We start from the raw sequence: 25,945 nt of genomic DNA, 5'->3' as shown, positions 1-25,945 counted from the left end.
CTGTTTAGAAGATTTGGACAATAAAATGTCTTCTGCCCTACCTCTTTAATTCATTATCAAGTTTGAACACTCTAGCATTCAAGTTAGGAAAAGCTAATGACAGAGCTGAACATGAAGCTTTAATTATAGGTTGGTATGGATCATATCCTACACATACACTTCTCCAAAGGCACATTTTAGTGCCTAGTTCTAGAACACTAGTTCTGTAATTCATAGTGTTTATAGCTAGAAAGTTTCTTCAGTATTACCCAGTTAGGCTTTAAGTCTAATGATGCCTTCAGCTATGGGTATTTGCCACACCATCCCACACTTCCATTCAACCTCTTTTTAATTAGGAGCGGATTATTTCTTCCAGAGGAGCTACTGAGAGAAATCTGTTTTCACTTGGCAGTTAGGCCAGAAATGTTATTGCCACTCCTGCTGTAATTGCATGCCAGCCTTTATTAGTTGTATCGATCTGACACAACCCACATTGTTGGATGCTTTCTAAATCTCTCTGAATTCAGCCTAAAATGAAGTAAATTTTACCTCATCTTTTTTTCCCTTCAACACACCTCTGAAACATATAAAAAAGCTTCAGCTCTTTTACAGTTCAGATTTCTCTCAGTGACAAACTTAATATTAGTTCACTGCTACACACCTCCAGGGCCAAGCCCCTGTAGCAGAGCTGAACAGAATAATAAGTACTATGGGACAAAAAACCCCATACCACAGCTACAACTGCTCATTACAAATTTACCTCTAGTGCTGCTTATCTACCGATTCCAGCCTTCTGTCCCATCCCAGCCAAACCATCTGCATGCTTAGCAACAGCAATCACCCAAAATACTTTGCTACCATGGCTGCTGTGATGAGCTCTGGACTGTACACTCCTATATCACGCCTCAGAAGCCAGTGGCTAGCTTGCTTTGTAGGCTGCTTGCTTTCCTCCCTGTTTGTCTTTAAGGGAATAAATATGCAACTGGTTAACTGCAGGACAGATGTTATGATTTGTTACCAAACTCCCTTAGGCTTTTGCCTAATGCTACTTTAGACGTGTCAGCAATGTATGTTGAATCCGCAGGCACAGCACAAGGCTGGAAAACAGTAGGCATCAGCTTTGCCAGTGGTCTGCTGCACAACTTTGGGTAGCTACTTCAGCTTATTCAACTTCAATTCCCACTTCTGCTCTTTGCCTGTTGACTCTGGTTTTGATGAGAATACAATCTTGGACAGAGATAGCCTCTTATTATACTAATAAATGGCATCAAGTACAATGTGACTCGAATGTTTTTGTGTTTCTAGATGTTAATGTAATATAAACAAGGAGCAATTAAATTAGTCTTTTGTCCTATCAGTAGCATTAGCTCTCTTAAATCAAAAAATGGTTTGTAGCTGAATGATGTTGAGGTGTGTGGTATTCAGCTTAAGTTCATTACCTTCAGATTAGACTAAACTGCAAATAATTGTCTGAACTCAAAGTACTTTTAAGTTCTGGGGGCTTTAGCCAGCAGTGCTGGAAGCCAGTCAGTGCTTCTCAAGAGACCTTCAATGTTGTGCGATGACTAGTTCTCTCAAGAAATAATATTGGAAAAGAAGAAAAGTATTTATGGGCTACTTGGAGAGAGGTATATATTAGTTTTCTGGAGCAATTTCATAGCTCAGTATCTAACAGCCATCTGGACTTCAACAGTGATGAATCTAACATGACTATGCTGCCTTGCACTGCATTTCTTTTTTCAATGCCTCACAGAGATGGTGGATTGCCAAACCAGCCTCCAAGACATGCTTACTTACTTGGCTGCCTCAGAAAACAGGAGCACTGCATAAATGTTTGGCCATAGTGGCTTTTAGGGAAAGCATCTCATCATTTGTCCCTTTTAACCCTCTGAGCCCCAAATGCGAAAGCCATCCACTCTATAGGGCTAAATGGATAATCTCTGCAAACTGAAGGTTATTCTTACACCATTTCCAGCTGAAAGACTTTTCCCAGCCAGTCAGAAAAGAAGCAGTACATGCTGATTTCTACCAGCAGGCTGCTGCTTTGGTTTTCGGGCCACTTGTGCTTTTGCCCAGGGCCCATACATGCTGTGCTGTATGGACTTAGTTTTGTGCATGCATGAGTTTGACAATACATTGTGGCCCCAAAAAAAGAAAACCTATTTGTTTTCTTCCTTACTTTTTTCTGTTAATTCTAAACTTCCTTTGCTAATTGTCAGAGCACAATTTGCATTATATTTGGGCTCGTTTAGTTAAAGGCCTTTGATTTGTCTGTTTGTCAGCTTGTGCCAGAGTATGTATTTATGAAGGAACATACCACTGTCAATGCCCAAAATACTTTAAAAAAATAAATAAAAAATGTTATTTAAAAATTAAACAAAAAAAAAAAAAGTTTTTTTCTTTTTACAAGGAAAATCTTTCTAAGTGCTAACATTTAAGGATATGTATTATCAATTCTTAAGCCTAACAGTACGCTCCTTCTACAGAAAGACCACTCAATCCACAAGCACGTCAATGACAAAAATGTTTTATGGAGCTGTTCCCCAGTAAAACTGTCTCAAAAAGCCTCCATGCCAGCCTCCAGCCCTCGGCAGGTTTCCCAACCTGCGTACAGCTGGTCTGCTCATTTTATGTAAGTTCTCCCCCTGGCCTCTCACATCCTGTTTCAGTGCTGGTGCATGAAGGCCGAGCAGAAGGCAGAGCTCCCTGGCTGTTTCTCCCATCCTAATGCAGTGAGCTGCTGGGGTACAGCTGTAAGAGCAGATCTGGGATTTTATTACCTGTCCTGGGGAGCTGGCAGATGCTCCAGCCACGCTTTAATCCGAAAGCAATTGGGAACATATTTCACCGAAAGCTATTCTAAGAAAAAGCATCAGAGATGACACTGAAGTGAGATTCCTTCCTCACTTTTAAGTTTTGCATTTGCCTGGGAGCTTTTTGTGTTAGAGAAGCACAATTCTTCATAAAAGTAAAAAAATATATAGGAGGTATTTTCAGCTATTACAGCTTTGCCTTAGCAACATGCATGGGAAGTTCTAAGCAAAAATTCTGTGATGATCTCTCTTTGCTTTCTTTTGCTGCTGTATTTGCAGCTTAATCACTGTCCAGGCTCAGAGACCAGGGTTGTTTGTTTTTTCTGCCTGTGAAATGAGGGTAAAGGCTCTGCTTTCTAGCCTGGTCCTTATTCTGTGCATGGTTTCACCATGTATTATTCTGGAACAATTTGCCTCATATATGTAATAAACCAGAAAGGTTGGTAGGACACAGTGCAAGAGTACATACTTGCTTGGTGTATTTTAACTTGATAGTATCAGGATCTGACTCCAGGGGCCATTAGCCATCATCACCTTGACACAAAAAATGATGCTAAGGCATACTTCCATCACTGAACTATGCCATGCTCAGTAGTGAAAACATAAGCACTGCATGTTCAGGGCAACCAAAGCTGAGGCAGAGGTTTTGCCAAATGAAACCACAGGGCGCAGTAGAAAATGGAAATTGGCAGTGAGTTAGAAGCAGAGACATACATCAAAAATGAGGGAAAAAATAAGAGCAGTTTCCTAACAACAGAGCTGAATGTAGCGGTCTGAGAGCTCTGCAAGTGTAATTGCTTGTGCGCCATTTGGACCACTCCACCTCTGCTTAAAGATGTCTTGTGTACATAAACACATTATCCTAGAGCCTGTACTGTGTCCTGTCTTAGTCAATGGCAAAAAGAGACATCTGCCAAATGTCTTTCTGCTTGGCAAAGGAAAAATTTGTTTCTGCTTCAGGTGGCAATACGCTGCCCACAGTATTATTTTGCAATAATTAGGAATCCAGAAACAGCTTCTTGAGATGGAGCCCTATTGTGCTAGTTGTTTTCCGAAGCATAAAACAAGAGAAAGTTGCCCTTTTGATTACTTTACATTAGTAAGTGTATCTTTGTGTTTTCAAAAGACAAACTTAAAGTAGGAGACATTCAGGCTGGATTTGAAAACAAATGCCTCCTCCCAGGTAGGGAACCATCTAATTAACTTGATCAGAGGTACTCAAGCAAGGAAAAGCAATTAGAAACTGAAGACAGTCCCAGTGCAGTTCTTAACCCGAAATCTGATTTTCTTACTTGCTTTGATAAACCTATGATTTCATTTGTACAAAGGAAATCCTTTACTGCCTTATCTCTATGTACAAGGCTCTATACAATCACGTGCTTTCTGCTGTGCCCTCTGCTTGCTGTCAGGAGCAGAGCTGGCACTTTGCTCCAGATTTCTACCCTCTGTAGGCATCACACCACTTGATGTACAGCCTGGGGAATAAGCACACAAGATGCAAACTCTTTCAAGCTGCTGCCCTTTAATTTAAGTTAAATCATGTATCTGGAACTTGAGATAAGTTTCCAATTTTACTTGAGAAAACCAGGCAGCCAGAAAAATCCACTTTGCAAATCCTGTCCAAAGTGACAGTGCACTGTGGTGGCACTTGCGTCATTACTGGGCTTCTTGTTTTGCCTTTGCATAGTTGCCCCCAATTTTCCCTACTCATTATCTGAAATATACTCCTGAATCAATCCTACTTACTCCGGCTCACCCACAAGTATAAGAATTGTATATCACAACAAACCGAAGGTCCATTTATTCTAGCGTGCTATCTCTAGTGATGGCCAATATCAGACATCTGTGGCTGCAAGCCAGAAGAGGGACAACTATCCTGGGTTTTATATCTTCTCCCAATTTTGAATGGTTTTTGGATCAAAATCCCTCTGCACATCATAGCCCACACTCTTACCTGGTAATACCTGGTGCTAAAAGAATTGCAAATAGAGGCAGAGCTCAATTTCAGAGCTTCTATTTGTAGGGAGGACATATTAACATTTTTTTTCATGACAAACCTTATCAGAAATAATATGGTTGTACATTTTACAGTGGGTTGATATTAAATACATTATTTACAGATTTGCCCATCACCATTGGTTGCAGCTGGCAATCAACCAACAATCCTTACTTTACAATGACTCTAATGAACACCCAGCACATTCAGGATTCATCTGTTTGTTCTGCATTTTTTAGCAAACACAAGTGCTGAACGCCAGTTTACTTCTAAACCCATGTTTTCATTAGTCATCCGTTAGGGATAACAATCTCACATAACTGTTTCTACTCATATTCTCAATGTTAATGCCAGAATTATTGATCATTTTATAATTCTCTGATTTAAAGTTTTTACCTTTCAAAACTTTACATACTTCTGAGATTTTGAATGGCAAGGATGATCTACATTTGAAAGCTGAGTTAGAATAACATAGGGTATACATACGAAACACAATAACTACTCCTAAAGTAATCCATGTACAGAAAACTGCATTGCAGAATAAGAGAATCTTACTCTGGTACAACTAGGAGGCAGGTCGAACTAAATCAAACTGGAGTCAAGAGCAAAAATTATGAAATAGAAGTGTATATACCTGATATTGGTTATTCAGAAATTTCTGAACAGCAATTCCAAACTAATTCCTTGCCTCTGTCTCAAGTCTAAATGAGCTCACTCATCAGGGGCCAAGTAACACGGCTAATTGACCCAGCTGAGCAGTTAAGAGCACCATATTAACGTATCAGTATTGCTTTTAGTATCAAAGCAAGCTCATTTGAAGCCCAGGTATTTCTGTTTCTATACAGTACTCCATGAAGGTGGCATGGTTAATAGAATATGAACAAACACAAATGAAAGCATCAAAGCAGTTGAAAGCCTTATGGTCATCTGAGCTGGAAGGTTATTGTATCCATGGATGAGGCATGGTAACTGGCTTTACTCGCTCTACTGATCTGTTACAGAGCTGTTAGACAGGTAAGTATAACCACCATCACTCTGAAAAAAGGCTGTTTTGCTGCTGTTGGTGGTCCACCCTACATAAGGTTCCAGATGTCAAGCATCCTGGATCCTAACAGCAGATTTTCCTCACCTGGCTTTTGCAGACCATCTTCTATCACAATCAGTGGTCAGTGATGTGAATCCATTTTACTTTGCGTTGCAATACGTTAAGATTCCACACACACAGAGTCAGTTAACCACCTAAGAGAGATCTACAGCAGGATAATGAATTGCTAAATTACCATGAAGACCTCTCTAGTGCTTAATAATCCTAGCATACGTATGCTATGGATCACAATACTTGTCACAGGTTTGTATCAGAAATGACCAACTTAAATGGCTTATGAAGAAAAAGTATTTCTAGATGTTTTTTCAAGGGGAATTTTAAATACCTGCCAGTTTCTGGTGCTAATCTTCCTGCTCAAATCTTCCTAATTAGCAGTTAGTTGTGAAATATCAAACTGGGTGATTGAATTATTAGGTGCTTAAATTCTGAATACTGACTAAGCAATACTAGGATATGATCTACTGATTTGTTTCAAATTTTAAACCCATAAATCTTTCTTGCATCCATAATTTTCTGTTTAATAGTCATTGTCCTGATCACTCCATCAACGCAGATACTCTACCAATTTGTTTTTTAAAAAGAAGAAGAAGAAGGGAGTAGAAGGGTGAAGAAGGGGAAGAACTAGAAGGAGGACAAAGAAGAGGAGAAGGAGGAGAATAAGAAAGAAGAAAACAAAGGAGGCAGAGAAAAAGGAGGAGAAGCAGCAGAAGAAAAAGCAGCAGAAGAAGAAAAAGCAGCAGGAGCAGAAGAAAAAGCAGCAGAAGAAGAAAAAGCAGCAGGAGCAGAAGAAAAAGCAGCAGGAGCAGAAGAAAAAGCAGCAGGAGCAGAAGAAAAAGCAGCAGGAGCACCACAAGAAGATGAAGCAGAAGATGACAAAGCAGAAGACAATGAAGCAGCAGCAGATGCAGAAGAAGAAGCAGAGAAAGAAGCAGAAGAATGGGAGCGGGCAGGATGTCTGTGTCTATATGGAGGGGGGGCCGTGTGTTAACCAGGACCTAGAAGAACCTAACATTTTCATGGCAGTTCTCAATGGTTACTAAACAACACGTTTCCCACATTTGCTTCTATGAACTTTGCCCTGTTAAGCCAAGAAGTTGTAACCAACAAATAGAGGTAAGAAGATAGGAAACACAAAATATATCCCATCTAAATTGTAATATCAGTAACATCCAATCAATACTAACTCCACTGATTTCTGCAACATCACCTGTTAACAGACCAATCTAATTTTGCACTTGAGCTGACTGAAGTTTGGAACATCAGCTAGTGTTCTGAAGTGTGAAAAAATGCTTTAATAAACAAGAACTAGTGCTAGCAATAATTTGTTCAAGTTCAAAATCTTCAAACTGTTTGAGCCCAGGTTCTATCCAGTGACTGGAAGGTTCAAACACAGCTTAAATTCCTGCTAAAAAAATTGCTGACAGATACTCTCTAATTATGTTTATTTTCTTTGGGAATTAACAGACTGTGGGCTTTGATGAGCTTAATCACACCTCATGAAAATCACATACAGCATAGAATTTCTAACTGGTATTTAGTTGATAATAAATGAGACCAAGGTTGCCACCAATAAATAAATATTTGTGTTATTGTGTTATAATAATAAATAAATATAATAAATAAATAAATAATAAATATTGTGTTCTCATCCAGACTTCACAACAACAAATAAGTACTGCATAAGTTACATGAAATAACTTCAGAGAAAAACTCATAAATAGAAGCACTAATTCAGAAATTAGCCTTTTATTAATCAGGTTTCTTTATGTCCTGGGTTATTAACATGGAAAGGAGTTTTCTGATGGAAAAATGCCTAGGCTGTAACATTACATAGGAAAATATGCAGCAAATAGAGACTTACAATAGTATTTATTAGGGCAGGTTTGGTTTGGTAATGATGACGTCTTGATTTTGCTGCTACCAACACTGGCAAAGTATCTGACAACACTGGGATAATGGCGAAGCCCGTGTCTCATCAGAGAACTAGAAGGCTGAAGAGTACTCTATCAAGAGTGAAGGACCCTACAGAAAAAACTAATTTTTCTCAGATCCACAATTAATACAGAATTAATTCTGTAATTCTATAGATTCTTGGTAAACAGACTGATGACTACTTACATATACCATTCAAAAGCCTTTAACAGTGTCTATCCCAATCAAAACTAGCACAAATAGGCATCCGGAAGTAAAGATTAGGTTCATGAAACAAAGCAAAACAAAATTTTTGGCTAGGCAGCTTGCCTTTCCTGTGCTTTGATGCTAGTGATGGTGTAGGACAAGCCCCTCTGAAATACAGTGGCTAATACACCTTTGGAAACTCCTTTCCTCAAATCATGACAAAAACAGACCAAATTTACCAAGGTGTTAAACAGGCTAGCAATTTGGCATCCCAATAAAGAAACATTAGTTCATGAAGCACGCTGCATGACCTGTTGTTATATACAACATACCCAGTACTGTCTCCTCCACTGTCACAGCACTATGCAAAGGCTCAGGCAAAACAGTCCAGGCAAGGTGACAATGACCAGGCTTAAATGGTAATAACAGATAATCCACATGTACAAAAAATAAATGATTGATATATGTATTTTCAAACTTCCATCTGCTAGCTAAAAACATAAAGGTCTGTATTCTCACTAAACAAAATTGTTCAGTTGATTAGACAGTAATGCTGCAATTGGAGCTTTTAGTCTATGTATATATCCCCTCACTGACATCCGTAGGCCCTTGCAGTGTGGTCTTTTCTTCTCCAAGTCCCATGTTCTCTTGCAGAAGGAAAGGGAATTTCTCACAAACCTTGTAATTGAGATGACAAAAAAGCAGTATGAAATTTTCTCCCTGATTATAGATGACAGGTGAATGCTTCCAAGTACTGTCTGTCCTCTATCAACTGAACCTATAAACCAGCTGCAGAGGTAACTCAGCAAAGCTACCTGAAGAGTTTAAGTATGTCAATAAATTTGCTCAGTTGCATCATTACAGAACTTTCTCCAGACCAAAGTGTCCCATTTCCAGCAGTGTTCTGCCTTTAAGAGCAGAGTTACACTAGACACACACATAATTGCACTGACAATAATTAGAGTATGATTACTCTTTTGGCTTTTAAAATTACATACAGTTTTCAGCAAGTGAAAAAGTACTAGAGACCTAGTTCAATCTGATCCGGCATCTACTGACATAAAGTCATTTTAGCATTGTGACCTTCCAAAAGAAAAGCCAAATTTAATCATCACAAAATAAGCAACATCATTCAGACCTAATTTTCCCACTTTGGAAAATCTCTCTCACATATTGACGTGGAATATATATTAAATACACAAACAAACAGAAGTGCTCTGACATGTATTCAAAAGCAGTGGGTATATAAAATAACAAATAATAACAGCAAAAGTAGTGCTAAGTGCCTCACAAACAATACCCCTGGTCTCGCACAGCATTTTTTTGAGTAGAGTTTATACATCTGTAACTTCCTAAGCATTTCTACGTTCATAATTGCATGAGCTTCTGGACTTGGCAAGCTCTAGGATTTATGTATCTTATGAGTTCCCAGTCTTGTTAGCAAGGAAAACAGTTGACTATATGCTGAATTTTGGACTTGTGTGATTTTGTTTATGCCTGGAGGTGCCCCACTGTTGCCTCTCCTACTCTTCTGTCTCACCTAAACTCATTCTCCCATCTCCCCAAGTTCTCCTTTACAACTTTCTCATGTTAAAGCTTTACCCTATGCACTTGAAGTTGTTTCTTTTGGATCTCTGACATGTTCGTTGGTCTTCAAGGCAGATAACCCTCTTCACTGATCCTTGAGTTTCAGGTGGATAGTCAGCTATTGGCCGCTAAAGGGACTGCAAGAACTGTCAGCCAGGTAGCTAGTGGCAGCAAGAGGGAGCACTTTGGATGTTGTGGCTTACAGTAGCATAGACAAAACCAAAAGGCAAGGCCAAGAAAAAATACCTTTGAAAATATTATGATTATTGAATTGCCGAGGTATCTCCAGAGAGGACGCCTTTAACACCGGAGCGGGGGGAAGCACCGCGTCCAGGAGCCTCAGATCGGAGCGGCAAGAGCGACAGAGGGAGCCTCAAGTCCTCGACAGGACTTGCACAGGAGCCGGCAGCTCAGCTCACGCGAGCAGCTGACTCACAGGGGGCGGCGCCAGGAGTGACGGCACCAGCCCTCAGTGGGGAAAAACCCACCCCAGGGAGCGCGAGCGACTAGGGCGGGGCACGTCAGTCAGGGCGTGGCGCGGCAGTTGGCGCGGGCAGCGAGCAGGATGGTGAGCGCTCGCCTCAGGAGCAGGGCCCGCTCTGGGAGCTCTGCCCCGGCGGCGGCCAGCGTAGGCACCCAGACAGAGCCGATGAGAGGGGAGGCTGCGGTGCAGACCTCGGAGTGTAGAGAGTGCCTCGACTGGGCTCTTGAGGCGAGGGCGCACAATGGGCAGGGCTGCACTCGGTGCGCCCTGGTGGAGGTCCTCCTGCAGCAGGTGGCTGAGCTGCAGGAGGCTGTTGGAGAGCTAAAAGATGCCAGGGAAGCTGAGAGGAAGCTGGGCTGCTTGCTCCAGGCCCAAACTGTGCAGGGGCCGCAAACGTCCAGCATTGCTCATATAGGAAAGAAGGAGGGCAGCAACCCAGGAAGCTGGGAATTAGTCATGAGAAAAACTAACAAAAAAAGGAGGAAGAGGACAATTAACGACAAGGGGCTTCCTCCTAAATCTGATGTCCCCACCCAGAACCACTTCGCAGTTCTGCAGGAGGCTAATGAGAAAGCACCCACCACACCTAATGAGCACCCTGCTGATGCACCAGTAAAGAGGATCACTACTGGTGCCTCCAGGAAAAAGCGGAGGGTCATAGCAGTAGGGGACTCTACTTTGAAAGGCACAGAGGCACCCATCTGCCGGCCTGATCCAGTCTCGAGGGAGGCGTGTTGCCTGCCGGGGGCTCGGATCAGGGATGTTGCTGAGAGGCTGCCTGCTCTAGTAAGTCCTGCTGACTATTACCCCCTTCTAGTGGTCCATGTGGGTGCTAGAGATATAGATAGCAGTAGCCTGGAGAACATTAAGAAGGACTACAGAGCCCTGGGAGAGGTGGTTAGGGGCTCTGGAGCTCAGGTAGTTTTTTCATCGATTCTCCAGGAAAAAGGGGAGGACCTTAAAAAAGCCAGGTGTATTTGGCAGGTTAATAAATGGTTAGAATGGTGGTGCCATAGTCAGGAGTTTGGCTATTTAGAACATGGGGCTCCATTTGGGAGGCCAGATCTACTGGAGGCTGGTGGAGCTGGTCTGACAAAGAAGGGGAAGAGCTGTTTTGGTAGGAGGCTTGCCAGGCTGGTCAAGAAAGCTTTAAACTAGATGTGTTGAGGGAGGGGAGCATTGATCCATCCCAACACTCCTGGTCAGTTGCCAGCACCTGTAATAAGTGCTTGGAGCGATGTAGAGATGTTCCAGCTGCCCCAGCCATTGAGTCGGCTGCATTTGGAGCTTGGCAAAGGTGCCTCTATACAAACGCCCGTAGTATGGGGAACAAGCAAGAGGAATTAGAGATGTGTGCAAGGCTACGGGAATATGATGTCATTGGTATCACAGAAACATGGTGGAATGGCTCCTATGACTGGAGTGTCAGAATGGAAGGTCACAGGCTGTTTAGAAAAGACAGGCCAGGCAGATGGGGAGGGGCTATCTATGTCAGTGATAGGCTGGAGAGTATGGAACTCTGTCTGGGGACGGGTGATGAGGTAACAGAGTGTTTGTGGGTCAGGATCAAAGGGAAAACAGCAATGGGGGACATTACGGTGGGGATCTGTTACAGGCCGCCTGATCAAGAGGACTCTGTGGATGAAGCGCTCTACAGACAGATAGGAGCAGCCTCACGCTCGCAGGCCCTGGTCCTCATGGGGGACTTCAACCATCCTGACATCTGTTGGAGGGATGGTATGGCCCGGCACAAGCAATCCAGGAGGTTCCTCGATTGTGTGGAAGACAACTTCCTCTTTCAAGCAGTAGAGGAGCTGACAAGGAAAGGTGCCATGCTGGACCTTGTGCTCACCAACAGGGAGGGACTGGTTGGAAATGTAACGCTCCAGGGCAGCCTTGGCTCTAGTGATCACGAGATGGTTGAGTTTGAGATACTCAGGACAGTGAGAAGAGCATGCAGCAAGCTCACTGCCCTGGACTTCAAGAAAGCAGACTTTGGCCTCTTCAGGAACCTCCTTAGTACGGTTTCATGGGATACAGTCCTAGAGGGCAGGGGGGCCCAAGACTGCTGGTCAGTATTCAAGGATCACCTGCTACGTGCTCAAGAGTGTTTCATCCCGACTAGAAGAAAGTGCAGCAGGAGGGCCAGGAGACCTCCATGGATGGACAAGGAGCTGCTGAGGAAACTTAGAGGGAAAAAAGAAGCTTATAGAAGGTGGAAGCGAGGACAGGCGGCCTGGGAAGAATATAGGAGCATTGCCCAGGAAGCTAGGGACCAGGTTAGGAAAGCTAAGGCCCAGCTAGAATTAAGTTTGGCAAGGGATGTAAAAGATAACAGGAAAGGATTCTATAGATACATAGCAAATAAAAGACAGACTAGGGACAATGTGGGCCCTCTCCGGAAGCTATCAGGAGAACTGGCTACCATGGATTTGGAGAAGGCTGAGGTTCTTAATGACTTCTTTGCCTCAGTCTTCACCAGCAAATGCTCTGACCACACCACGAAAGTCTTGGAAAGCAAATGCAGGGACTGTGAGAATGAAGACTTTAGGCCCACTGTAGGAGAGGATCAGGTTCGATACCATCTTAAGAACCTGAATGTGCACAAGTCCATGGGACCTGATGAAATCCATCCACGGGTCCTGAAGGAGCTGGCGAATGAAGTTGCTAAACCACTGTCCATCATATTCGAAAAATCCTGGCAGTCAGGTGAAGTTCCCGATGACTGCAAGAAGGGTAATATAACCCCCATTTTCAAGAAGGGGAAGGTGGAAGACCCGGGGAACTACAGACCAGTCAGTCTCACCTCTGTGCCTGGCAAAATCTTAGAACAGTTTCTCCTGGAAAACATGCTAAGGCACATGAAAAACAATGAGGTGGTTGGTGACAGCCAACATGGCTTCACTAAGGGGAAATCCTGCCTGACCAATTTGGTGGCCTTCTATGATGGAGCCACGGAACTGATGGACAGGGGCAGAGCAGTTGACGTCATGTACCTGGACTTGTGCAAAGCATTCGACACTGTCCCGCACGACATCCTTGTCTCTAAATTGGAGAGACATCAATTTGATAGATGGACCACTCGGTGGATAAAAAACTGGCTCGATGGCTGCACGCAAAGAGTTGTGGTAAATGGCTCCATGTCCAGTTGGAAACCTGTAACGAGTGGTGTCCCTCAGGGATCGGTGTTGGGACCGGTCCTGTTCAACATCTTTGTCGGCGACATGGACAGTGGGACTGAGTGCGCCCTCAGCAAGTTTGCCGACGACACCAAGCTGTGTGGTTCGGTTGATACGCTGGAGGGAAGGGATGCCATCCAGAGGGACCTTGACACGCCTGTGAGGTGGGCCGATGCCAACCTTATGAAGTTTAACCAAGCCAAGTGTAAGGTCCTACACCTGGGTCGGAGCAATCCCAGGCACTGCTACAGGTTGGGCAGAGAAGAGATTCAGAGCAGCCCTGCAGAGAAGGACTTGGGGGTGTTGGTTGACGAAAAGCTTAACATGAGCCGGCAGTGTGCGCTTGCAGCCCAGAAAGCCAACCGTATCCTGGGCTGCATCGAAAGAAGTGTGACCAGCAGGTCAAAGGAGGTGATCCTGCCCCTCTACTCTGCTCTTGTGAGACCTCACTTGGAGTACTGTGTACAGTTCTGGTGTCCTCAACATAAAAAGGACATGGAGCTGTTGGAGCGAGTCCAGAGGAGGGCCACGAGGATGATAAGAGGGCTGGAGCACCTCCCGTATGAAGACAGGCTGAGAGAGTTGGGGCTGTTCAGCCTGGAGAAGAGAAGGCTGCGTGGAGACCTCACAGCAGCCTTCCAGTATCTGAAGGGGGTCTACAAGGATGCTGGGGAGGGACTCTTCCTTAGGGACTGTAGTGGTAGGACAAGGGGTAATGGGTTCAAACTTAAACAGGGGAAGTTTAGATTAGATATAAGGAAGAAGTTCTTTACAGTGAGGGTGGTGAAGCACTGGAATGGGTTGCCCAGGGAGGTTGTGGGTGCTCCATCCCTGGTGGTGTTCAAGGCCAGGCTGGACAGAGCCTTCGACCACGTGGTTTAGGGCAAGGTGTCCCTGCCCATGGCAGGGGGGTTGGAACTAGATGATCTTAAGGTCCTTTCCAACCCTTACGATTCTATGATTCTATGATTATGCATGTAAATAAGCAAAGGTTCTTTGGAAGCTGCGAGTGGGTGGCCAACTCTGCTACTGTAGTCAATCACACCAGGAAATCCAATTATGGTTCTGTCCTAAACCTAGTGGAAATTGTTGCTGTCATTCACCTTGGACATCTGCTCCAAAACCAAGCTGCTCTAACATCAGAAGGAGGCTTCTGACTTTAAAGTGTCCAATTCATGCACACTTGGTTTTGTGACAGTATCATCCTTCATCCACAGTAGTTGTTCTTCCACTACAGCAGTCACCCAGATCTCCTTTTAGCCATAAGGACAGATATACACAACATTTCCAATAGAAGCTTAGGCCTTCTCTGGCACTTTTTTAGCATTTTCATGTGCACGGGTGAGTGTATGTACATAGATATGTTTCCATAGTAACTGATCATTACTCTTTATAGAGAACTGCATATCACAAAACAGAAAAATTATAACTGAGTTTAAATTATATCATCTTATATTTTAAGACACACCCTTTTTTGAAGCCACTGTGAAAATAACATTATCATTTCCTTTTCTTTATTGCACTGTGGTTAGTAAGGCATCCTCATGTTCAGAAATAAAAACATTCAAGAGAAAATATAAAATCCAGTGTAGAGATTTTGGTGAAAAAAATAAATCTTTTGGACAGAATTCTACAGAAAGTCTTTACCATAGGTGAATATAGCCTTCATGTAAGTATAAATTTGAGTTATTAAAAGTTAAATTCCTGGCAGCTTGGAAGGTACTGAAGAGGGGCACGTAGCTGTGATTCTCAGGAGATGGGCAGGGGAGCGCAGTGAGCATGCACAGCCTTTCCTCAGAGCCTCTAAGATGAAAAGACTGAGACCTTTGCTTCCCTGATAAGGTTCCTGGAATTGAAATGCTGTAAATTCAAGCCACTGGGAAATCAAGGTCTAAAAAAAATAAATTAAAAAAAAGCACTCCTGCATCTGGGTCCCCGAACATTTGCTTCAGTTCCCTTTTCTTTCACCAGATTTCTGTCTCCTCTGAACTGGTACCCACTTCTACACAGAATTAAAAATCCACCAAAATCTCACTGAAAATAACCAGTTCCAAGCCAGACTTAGTACAGGTTTCAGATAACTCTGAAGTTCCTATAAATATGTGGCACCATTACATGTAGTAGTACAGGTTGGGGGAAGCCAGAGAACTAACAAAACCCTTAGCTTAGAAGAGCTGCTGCTTAGGAAGGCATTCAGCAGAGAGAAGGAGGATTAAGAAAAGAAAGAAAATGAAATAGTGCAGCTGACAGCCTGCTGAATCAAGTGAATTATTTGGGGAGAGGGTTGTTTCTAGTCCTTTTTCATTTATATTAGCTTGTTTTTCTTCCAAGGTAGCAACCTGCTATGTAATTAGAGGTTTTGGATAGTATTTATTATTCATTAGTCTCCTTTGGCTCATTGGACAACTACAGATTTCTCAGTCTTCTCCATGCACTGGGCATCAACTTTATGGTAGTTTCAATTAAGCAGGCCTAAAGAGGGACAGAATGTATTTTTCTGCTTTTTTTGTTCACCTTTTTTACTGATGATATTCCCCAGCTACCTCTACCTCAACTTAACAACTTTGCCATTACCATTTGCCTCAGTTTCTCCCTTTCCCTCAGATCCAAGCCAACATATCTTGTCTTCTTGTCTTTCATACTCTTTATTCCCTGTCTTCCAGCAGCCAAAATATTCACTCTCTCGTTGTCAAGATTTCCTTGCCTAGATACAGCCACCTCAATTCTTTGTTCCAGCACATTTCAGGAATTCTTTGATGAAACCATATTATCCTACTGAGGATTTAGGTCAGGATGCTAAAGCTGAATGACCTCAGCTGAAAGCAACACTGACAGGAAAGTTTACAGAGGTGATCTGTGATGATTTGTCTATGTGGGAAATTAGATAGTGCTGAGAACATTAAGCAAATATGCACTGGTATTAATTTCTAATATCATAGCAACAACAATTGCTATTCTTCAGGCAGCCTTTTCTACCCAATTTCAAGGAAGAAATCTTGAAAGCTGAAACATTTTAACACACCTCTGCTTTTAAAGAAAAACCAAACAAATATGGGAGAGAGGCAGTTTTGCTGTTCTCTCTGCAGAGCTCAGGCTGACCTCGTGCAGGGGGACCAGTCCGGCCCTGAGCAAGCAAAAGGAAAGGGAGGAGCACATGGTGCTCTGCTACAGACTGCCCAATGGCACAAAACTGAAAAACTGGAATGCAGTGGCACAAGACATCTTGTTTTTCATAGAACATATTCACGTCTGTTTCCTTATCGTACGCTCTGTTGTAAATCTTGGTTGATGGGTTTTGTCAAGTCTTTATCAGTGTTTATTCAGCACACAGGACAAGACAACCTAGATCTTGCTGTCATCTTTGGACAAAAATACCTCACATCATAATGCTTACTAATGTGTTTTAAACCATATCCTGAACAATGAGTGAAGAAAAGAGCGTCAATATTTGATCTACTGTCAAACAACTACTCATTCAGGTTTTGATGACTCTGTTCTCCACCATATGGACAGCTTATAAAATATTTTGCAATCAGATCCAGTATTTTCTTAAATGTGAGATAAAATGAGCAAAAATAAAATGGTCAAATAGCCAAACTGAGGAAAGGGCATGAGCTTCAATTTCTGAATCAGAAATTAAAGAATATGAGATATGACCCTATTTAAATGGGAAGGACAACTATTAACAGGAGGAGGTCAAAAGAGATGCCAGATGAAGTGCTATACTTTTTATTGTCAAACTCCAGTCTTTTCAGTGGTTCTTGCAGTTGTTAAGGAGATGAGTAAGTATTTTTCATTAAGTGTCATGGATTTCACAGCCTAAGGACTCCTCTAATCTATTTGAAACCTTTCTTAAACCATTGTACTAGGATCTCATCCTTACACTTTCCAGCTCTTTTCAGAGAAGCCCCTAGATATTACACCTCTTCAGATTTACTGAAATATTTGCTTTTTTTGTTTTTAAAACAAGTCTAATGAAGACAGTAGTTTGGCCGAGGCTGGTTCAAATCCTTCAAACCCATTTTTCTTATGATACATGAGGAAAAATATGGAAATCCTAACTGATCACTTACCATTGAAAAATTATTCTAAGGATTAGGTATGAGTTAGGTTTTGAATAAATATGATGTGTCATATTTAAGATCAATTTTTCTCAAATTTAAACCACTACAAATTTGTTTTGCCCTTTTCTGAAATTAAAAAAGTAACTTTCCTCCAACTGTTCATCATTCTGCGTTTTCCTAAGTCTGTGGCTCTTCTCATTGATTTTCATTTACAATGTGGTGATGGTAGCACTAAGAGATGTTACAGGGAGAAAGTCCACTGCCATTTATCTTGTACACTGCTTGGAGACAGCTACTTTTCTTACTGAAACTACTGAATATAAATGGCTCCATAAATAGACAGCAAATCCTTCAAATATTTTACTAGTGCTGCTTTGGGGCAGTCTAATAGGCAGAAAGCCAAATGCTTTTGTTCTTTTTGTCACTTCATTGTTGATTTAGGAAGATTTTCCAGCAGAATATGCAGTAACTGTCACAGAGAGGAAATACTGTCCTCAAAGTTTTTAATCTCAACTGTATTAAAAAAATGATGATAATCAGAGAATCATTAGGGTTTGAAGGGACCTTTGAAGATCATGATGCCCTACAATCTCTACATAAATCTTTACACAAAGAGATGGGAGCATTATTTATTTTCTGTAAGCAGGAAGTCAAATCTACACATATATTGTCCTATCCTTCTCACAAATGTAAAGACAACAGTGTTTTTCCATTACAGGGGCCCTGACCACTTGGTGAAGTAGCTTGCACCTGATTTACGGCTAAGGAAGATAATGAGGGGTTTATTCAGCTTTCATAACTGCTTGGTGTCAGAGCAAGATGTCCATCCGGGATGATAGAAATCTTCTTCCAGTGCCGGGAGAAGGGGCAGTTAGTTTCAACACATTTTGACCATCAAGAAGATGAGTGTCTAGGTTCAGGCATGCATCTGTCATTCCAGCCTCCACTCTGGAAAGTGGGAAATTCTGTTTCTGTCATCGGGTTTGTACCACACCACTTGGCTCTCAGCTCTGTGCACAGCCCATGTGCACCATGACTCCCAGTAGAGCTATAGAGCTGACCTCAGTTCCCTCTCTCCCAGTGCTCCTGCAAATTCTCATCTCACTCTGTTCCTGTCCCTCTGGCCACCTCCTCCTCCCACCACTGTCCAGGAAGTGGGGAGCACCTTGTAAGTCTTATTTGACAGGAGGGAGAAATTTTCCTCAAAAAGGCAGGCAGACAAAAGGTTGTTCCCAAGCAATAACAAGGTATGACACACTATTTTGGTGAATGGAATTCAAGTGAATATTACCAGGGAAAGATGACATGCCTTACCTGGCTGGAAAGTATTTAATGTACTTGCTCATATACTGACATTACTATGAAAGGAACTAGTGACTGCAAATAATATCAAGGATTGTGTTAAATACTGCCAGGTAAATAGAAATGATGGGATCTCTGATCAACATAGAGAAAGTATTAGTAAATGATACTGATGATACTTTTTTAAGAGAAAAATCCTAGAATTTGAATAGAATTAGGAATTTATCAATTATTTAATCTCATTACTGCTATGGTGTCCAAGGGAAATATATTCAAATCTGATATATTTTGTTCGAATATGACTACATCACACAGAATTGGCTAAGGTAAAGTGCAAAGGGTAGAACTGTTAGTTAAAAATTCAGTTTGACACACACTGAATAGGCATAGCCGGTAACAACATTAGGAGGAAATAACAAGAGATTTCAAGGGTTAGTTTTGACAGCTCATGTTAATATTGTAATTACTCTAGCAACTTAATTTACAAATTCTATAGGTTCTAACATTGCTGATTATTATCCTTGTTTAATAAAATATATGAACTGAAATAATAAAAATGAAGTGTGGGATTTAGCTTCTATTCAAATCAAGATAAAGGCTCCAGGTGACTTTAAATTAAGCAAGAAATAGAAGTGTTCCACAATAGGTTACAACAAAACAAGGAAGAAACTCCAGACCTTTTGAGATGAGCTCTGCTCCCCATTTGTCCCATTTATTTAGACAGGTAAGTTCTCAGTGAAGCTCTCTGTTTTCTTTAAGTTGCCCACGAACATTCATGGAGTTTAGTGGGAGTAGAATCCAGTTCAGTTTCTGAGTCAAACATGTGATCCTTTGTCCTCTGCCTGGGACTTGCAGGCACAGGTACTATTGGAAAACAAATAGAAAAAATAGGTGACTATGCTGTCATACATAATGGAGGGCCAAGACATAAAAGAAGCCTAAGCAGATACCAAAGAACACAATAAATCTTACTCCAGTCAGCAAAGAGGACAGCTTTTCAAAACTCTCATGAGTCAGTGGTCCATTTTCCTTCATAGTTATATAAACCATAGTGATTTAACCCCATGCCATCAAGTGAAAACCTTTTTATATTTTCCTTTTTTTTTTTTTTTTAACCCTGAGGGAGTGGTTAAGATTTACTGTTTCGGTGGATGTCAAGGAATGACTAAGATTTGTACCACCTTATTTTTTCATAATCAAAACATGATGGTTATGATAGCTAATTGGCAGTATTTAGTTTTTAGTGTTTGTTACGAGATTAAAAATGTTTATTCTAATTGATATTCCCATTTATATTCTGCAGCTTTATTAGAAAAAGTCTAACAATCCCCAGTAATTTACTTGTTATCAAGAGCTCTCTGTCTTTTACTTGGGGAAACAATTGTGGGAGAATTTTTATGGTTGTGAAAGAATTCTTCCCCAAGTTGACACAAGTTATAACTGCAAAAAGGTCTCACTGTTTTCATCAGTATTTCTGAGGTGAAAGATCTTAAGTGAAATTCTAATGTATTTTTACATTCCTACATTATTATCCTCATGCTTCACTTAAAGTAAAAAAAAACCAAGTTGTCTCTCAAGGAGGAGCTGTTGGTATACTGGTTGTGGTATTCATTGTGAGCATAGTAAAGGCCTTTTCTTTGTTAGGAATTGTACATCTTGCTCTCACTAATATAGTTGTTAAAGCAGTAATTTTCAGCTCAAGGAGGACAAGTGAAAGCAATTTAAGCTAAGCCAGCCACCCTATGGTAAAATCCACTTATGTGGCTCAAATACAATGAGGACTTAAATAATTACATCAGTTTCTGAATAGTCATGAGACTTGGATCTCAGTTTGGACTTGTCTGAGACAGTTAGGGCATGACTGTTTTTTTATTGGAGGGATAGTACTGTGGTAAGCTGCAGAGGTGTCTCACCTCTCACTACCTGCAAATTAACTTCTCTAGAAAAAGGATGCAGGGGAGGGTTGAACCTCAGAGAATTTGCACCAAAAAGTAAACAGGAAAATCTTGAGCATTTTCTTCTCCGAGCTGAGTGTAACCTTATTTCTTTTCACAACAGTACAGCAGAGATGTGTAGGTAGGATCTGCTTTCACAACAAACAAAAGATTTTCAGTGTTTGCCCTCCTCTGTGTTTGCAATGGACAATTTAATCCACAAATACAAGCATGTGAGGGTGGGAAAAACTAGTTTACAAGACCCAATTCATTATGTATCAGAAATCCAATGGAGTACATTTTCTAAAAGGAAATTTACTTTAGACATTAAAGGAAGAAAATACAGTGGGCGATGTATATAATGTAATTATTAGAAAAGTTGACTAGTAATGTTAATCCAGTTTGAATGGATTTCAGTTAAATAAGCATTGCAAATGCAGCACCCCACATATAAATAAAAAATAGTGGAGTCATTATTTCATCAGTTGTTCTGTAAGAATTCCAAGGTTGTTTTACCACACGTAGTGAGAAGTGAAATACAGGATTTGGCAAGTACATTTAAATTCTGAGACAGCATTATTGATAAAATAGATAAGATTGGCACATTACATATCTTCCCGAGAAAAGGACAAGGGAAAACAGTGAAAAGTTTAAGCAAGAGAAATTCTGCCTGCATGAGTGGAGAAACAAAATTCAGACAAATGATGGTCAGGCACTGGATTAGGGGCCCAGAGAAGCTGTGGAATCTCCACCCTCGGGTATATTCAAAACTCAGGTAGACTAGGCCCTAAGCAAAAAGTCGTAATCTAGCAAAGTATGTAAAAATGTTAATTTTTACATTCAGAAGAACAGCTGGAAGTTTCTTACATGCACGTATACACTGTAATTTCTCAGCCCTATCCAAGAGACTGACAAATTACATTAGATTATAAATGGAAAATATGACTTTTATAGTTGGAAATATATCCATACAAAATAAAATAATAGCAAAGATAAGTGTGGCAAAAACTGCTCTGGATACATTAGTTCTGTTTTTACACAAGTATTTGCATGTAAGTTCAGTATATTTATTCCCAGATTAACAAGAATACAAGACCTGAGGAAACATGAAGCAGCTTGTTAAATTTCAGTATTTTTCTTTTATCCTAATTCACAATTATAATTACAAAAGTCACATGAAAAGACATAACAACTACAGGCAAGAAAAATAATTTTAAAGTAAAGCAAAGTAACCTAAAGGTAAAAAAGCTTTTAGATCTTTCCACAGACCCTGAGGAAGTCTTATAAATTTGTCACTGTGTCAAGCCAAAAAAAATTACAGCATTCAAAATTTCATTCCTGTGACTTTCTAGGAAAGTAATATTTCAACAGAAGTGCAGAATGGACTCAATCAGAATATCTGCAGAACATCAGTTCTCAAGATCTTCATCTATACAAAGAAGTGGTTTTTTAAAAGATAATTCAGAAAATCAAGCAGACAGGGTATTTGCTATTGCCAGTAACTCTGCAATGGAGCCAATTGTAAGCTAAGGGAAACCTTCTGGAGACTGGTATACTGTAATAATATTACAATTCCATCTACCTGAGATGTTTGGAAAAAAGACAAGCATCATTAGAAATCAATGAAGACTACTCCTATCACTTGGTAAACAGCACAAATTTCAATAGACCAAGTTAAAAACCCTGTTCAATTCACCTATAAACTTTGTTTTCCAAACTTCAGGTGCAGATGCCAGAGACTGCCAGTAGAGTAGGAAGGTGCATTTAAGAATAGCTTTCTGACTTTAAGCAATAATTCCACAGTCATTCATAAATGAGTAAACATGAGCAGGTAAATAGAATGGTTCTGCAACAGCAGCCTCAACCTTCAGAAACAAATAAAATGTATGTCCGAAAAGGAGCGCTGCTAAGTGAATTCAGTATTCATTTCTATTACAGAACGTTTTGCTTTGTGACTAATACCTATGTTAACTGTATTATTGGGATGCATGCAGCATTTTCATAACTGTTTACATCTGTAAGTCCGAGATAGGCAGACATGTTCTCTTGGCACAAAATATAAATCTGATTTCAGTGAGAACTTTCTCTCCTGGAGCCCTCTTTCTAATGGAGATGAAGAATGATGAATTACTGAAATCTTCATCAGAAATTATATCAACGACATATATTAAAGGAGGAGAGCAACGTAGGATGAATTTAATCTTTTGACATTTATTTCCTGAGGAAATCACAAAATCTGTATCAAAATTATAAAGGAAAAAGAAGGAGCAGTTACATATATTTGATAAATGGTACCATGAAGTGCTCTGTAGTTGCAAAGCACAAAGAGCCTCTGGCATTAGCGGAAATCAAATGCAGAGATCTTGGTTTCTCTTCCCTTTTTCACTGTACTATTTGGTTTTTTAGCAGTACCTTGCAAATGGGTTTCATATTCCAGGCATGATTGCGTATTAGCTGTTAAAAATTAATTGTAGCATACATTTTACAGGAGGTAATGAAAAGAGAAGAGAGGGAAGATAAGCTATTTAGAGATCATACCCATGATCAACATTTGTGTGACAAATGTTCATCTGAGTTATCTAATTCCCTCCATCAAGTTCCTTTGAGAAATATATCTTTACTTCATATACACATATGCACGGCATTTTGAAATTAAACTATTTCCTGTTCCTATGCAAAGAAATCAAAACAGAAAAAAAACTTCCTGATTTGACAATAGGTGTAAATGGTAAGCAATTTTTCCAATTGGAAGAAAAGTAGAAATCAGTACAGCAGAAGTCAAAATCGGATTTCTTCAAAAATTAGCTTGGTGTCTATATGTGGTTTATTATATATATAATATGCTATGTGTCTATATGTGGTTTATTACTTTGCTACTTAAGACATTGAATGACTGATAAATGTACTGAATTAGGAGTCCATAAAAATATTTATCTGTATTATACAAGGTGCCAACCATTGGAGGCTGTAGACAGAAATTCCACTGGCAGCTTTCCAGAATCTTGACACATATGAATAAAGTCAAACCAAAGGAAAAAGCAACAGCTGAGTTTTCTGTTGCTGGTGTTTCCAAGATGGAGAAGTGTAATGATTCACCTTTGAATATTAGCTTGCAAAATGTCACTAAGAGCAGAGATGACTTCATGCACTAGCAGTCCCATAATTCTCTTTTAACTCCCCCCTCATTAAAGTTCACATCTGCGTGGTGCCTCCTCTCTTACTGCTCCCCCAGGACTCCATAGCCCTGGTCTAAGGGTCTGCAGTAGTAGACATGCTAGAACATAAGTACACCAACAGCTGTGCCAAAGATCACTGAAACTGCACTAAATACTCTCATTACATTTGGTACAGTTTAGAGATCCGAGTCCACCCCTTTAGAAATTTGTATCAGGGAAAGGACTTTGCTTGCATAGTGATAGCCTCACCCAACATCCTACTATTCTGACAGTGGGCAACAGCAAATACCTAAGAAAGATTGTAAGAAAGTAAACATATTTATTCTTCTCCATACAGTCAATTGGTCACAATTGCTCTGTGGTGCAAGAAATTCATAGAATCATAGAATGGTTTGGGTTGGAAGGGACCTTAAAGATCATCTAGTGATCTCTATTTATAAATTCTGGGGTGTGAGGTAATATCTTTGTGATTAGCAGCTCTTTTTCATCTACAAAGCTTTCCAGTTGCTTTTCTGCATCTGTGTAAACATTGCAAACATTGACCTTTGCAATGCATTGAGGCAGTGCTCTCCAGTTTCACTATACAAACACAAAGAAAAATCTCCTCTTTTTTCTTAACTTATGTCTTCATAATTTCATTTTATAGCCCCAATTTATTGAAAGCAAACTAATACTTGAATGACAAACTCTAAAATAATCATTCCCTCTTAATCTTTTCTGTGCATTGCTACCATATTTCCCCTCTGTCTTCCCTTTTCTAGCCAGAAAATTCCTAGCCTTTTGCTCATACTTGCTCTCTCTCAGTGCTTGAATGGTCTTTGTATCCCAAACACATGGAGTGAGGAGGTCCTATTTGTGTTCCAGCATAGGATCCTTAGTTTAGGTGGTGAGCTCAGAGGAAACCAGGCACAATTTCACTAGCACCCTATCTGCTTTTGTTGGAGGTATACCTAGATGTGTACCATTGGTGGCTTGCTCAAATAAATGTTTCCTGACTAATCAAACACTAGCCTGCAGGCAGCTTCAGGGCTTGACAGTGAATATCTTTATCTGCCATACAGTGTAAATAGTAACTTTTCTGCACAGACAGAACTAACATTTATGAGCGTCAGATGACCATCTAGTGACAATGCTGCTTGTTAACTATTTATGATTGTTCATTGTGTGGAGCTAACATCCTCTGAAACCAGTGGGGAAGGAAATTGCTCAGGATGATCTTTGATCCTGATTACAAAAGAACTAGGCAATCCTTATTTGCAAATAAAGCTCTTCCTCTATCTTTTTGCAAACCAGCACACAAGCTTCCCTGCAGGAAGCCCACACTGAGGATTCCACACTCACATACTCAGCAGGACCTATCTCCTAGATGATTCAAAAGCAGCTACCCTAGCAGTGGGAGAGGAAAGAGTCTGACAACTAATGGAAATACTTCATCTAACAGTTCGGCTTTTGCCAGCCAAAGTGTGTTTTCTTATTACTAATAATTTTCAATGAAGAGTACAACTCACAGTGAATATTCTTTACCACTAGCTAGGTTGAAAAGCTGCAGACAGAATGTACCCACCACATTCAGGTGGGTCTCTCAGTTCTCTGACCAGAGTGACTTGCCCTTGAAAAATTGGTTCAGTCTGTAGGGGTTTTATTCCAATTTCCCCATGGATCTTTAATGGGCACTTGAGAGATTTTTGGGTATTTAGACATCATTAGAGAAACATCTGTACTCCTTTCCACTATGCCCCAATCTTTGTTTCCATTTGAATTACCTGATTACAGATTTATCTGTAGTGTTTTGAAGGATTAGAACATCAGTCTCTGCTCCAGTACACAGCAGTAAGGAGATGGTGGGAGTGTGGAATGCCAGATCAGACTAGCGATTACTCCAAACCACTGTCCTCTCTCTGCTTAACATCAGATTTTTACCTTTCTGTGTGAAACCTTGAAACTTTCCCTGCCTGCAGAGGAATTTTTTGTCTTACCTGCTAACTAGAAAGTGATGGTATACCCTAATCAAATGCTACCTACAGCAAACAAAGAATATTTTCACCCTGAACTCTGTTAGCCTTCCACTACTGCACTGATTTTTAAATACATACTTTTCTATGTTTGGCAGTACTATTCTAGAGGTAGATTTTGGGTACACCATCTTCTTAGCACACCAGACACCAGAATTTAGGATTCGCTTGAAACTCTTTCAACCATTCAAAACTG

The 25,945-nt window shown here is 40.7% G+C and overlaps 1 long non-coding RNA gene across 2 annotated transcripts in view; it reads right to left on the bottom strand.

The window, feature by feature from the left end:
- The window catches only part of LOC115610451, a 125,145-nt gene that overhangs the window by 63,377 nt on the left and 35,823 nt on the right, over positions 1–25,945 (bottom strand). For both annotated transcript variants that reach the window (XR_003992235.1, XR_003992234.1), the window contains exon 2: positions 19,305–19,491. This is a non-coding gene — a long non-coding RNA (uncharacterized LOC115610451). The remainder of the gene's footprint in view (positions 1–19,304; positions 19,492–25,945) is intronic.

This window comes from Strigops habroptila, chromosome 7 (assembly GCF_004027225.2).
Source record: "Strigops habroptila isolate Jane chromosome 7, bStrHab1.2.pri, whole genome shotgun sequence".
Classification (NCBI taxonomy): Eukaryota; Metazoa; Chordata; class Aves; order Psittaciformes; family Psittacidae; genus Strigops; species Strigops habroptila.
This window is presented reverse-complemented; position numbering and strand designations above follow the sequence as displayed.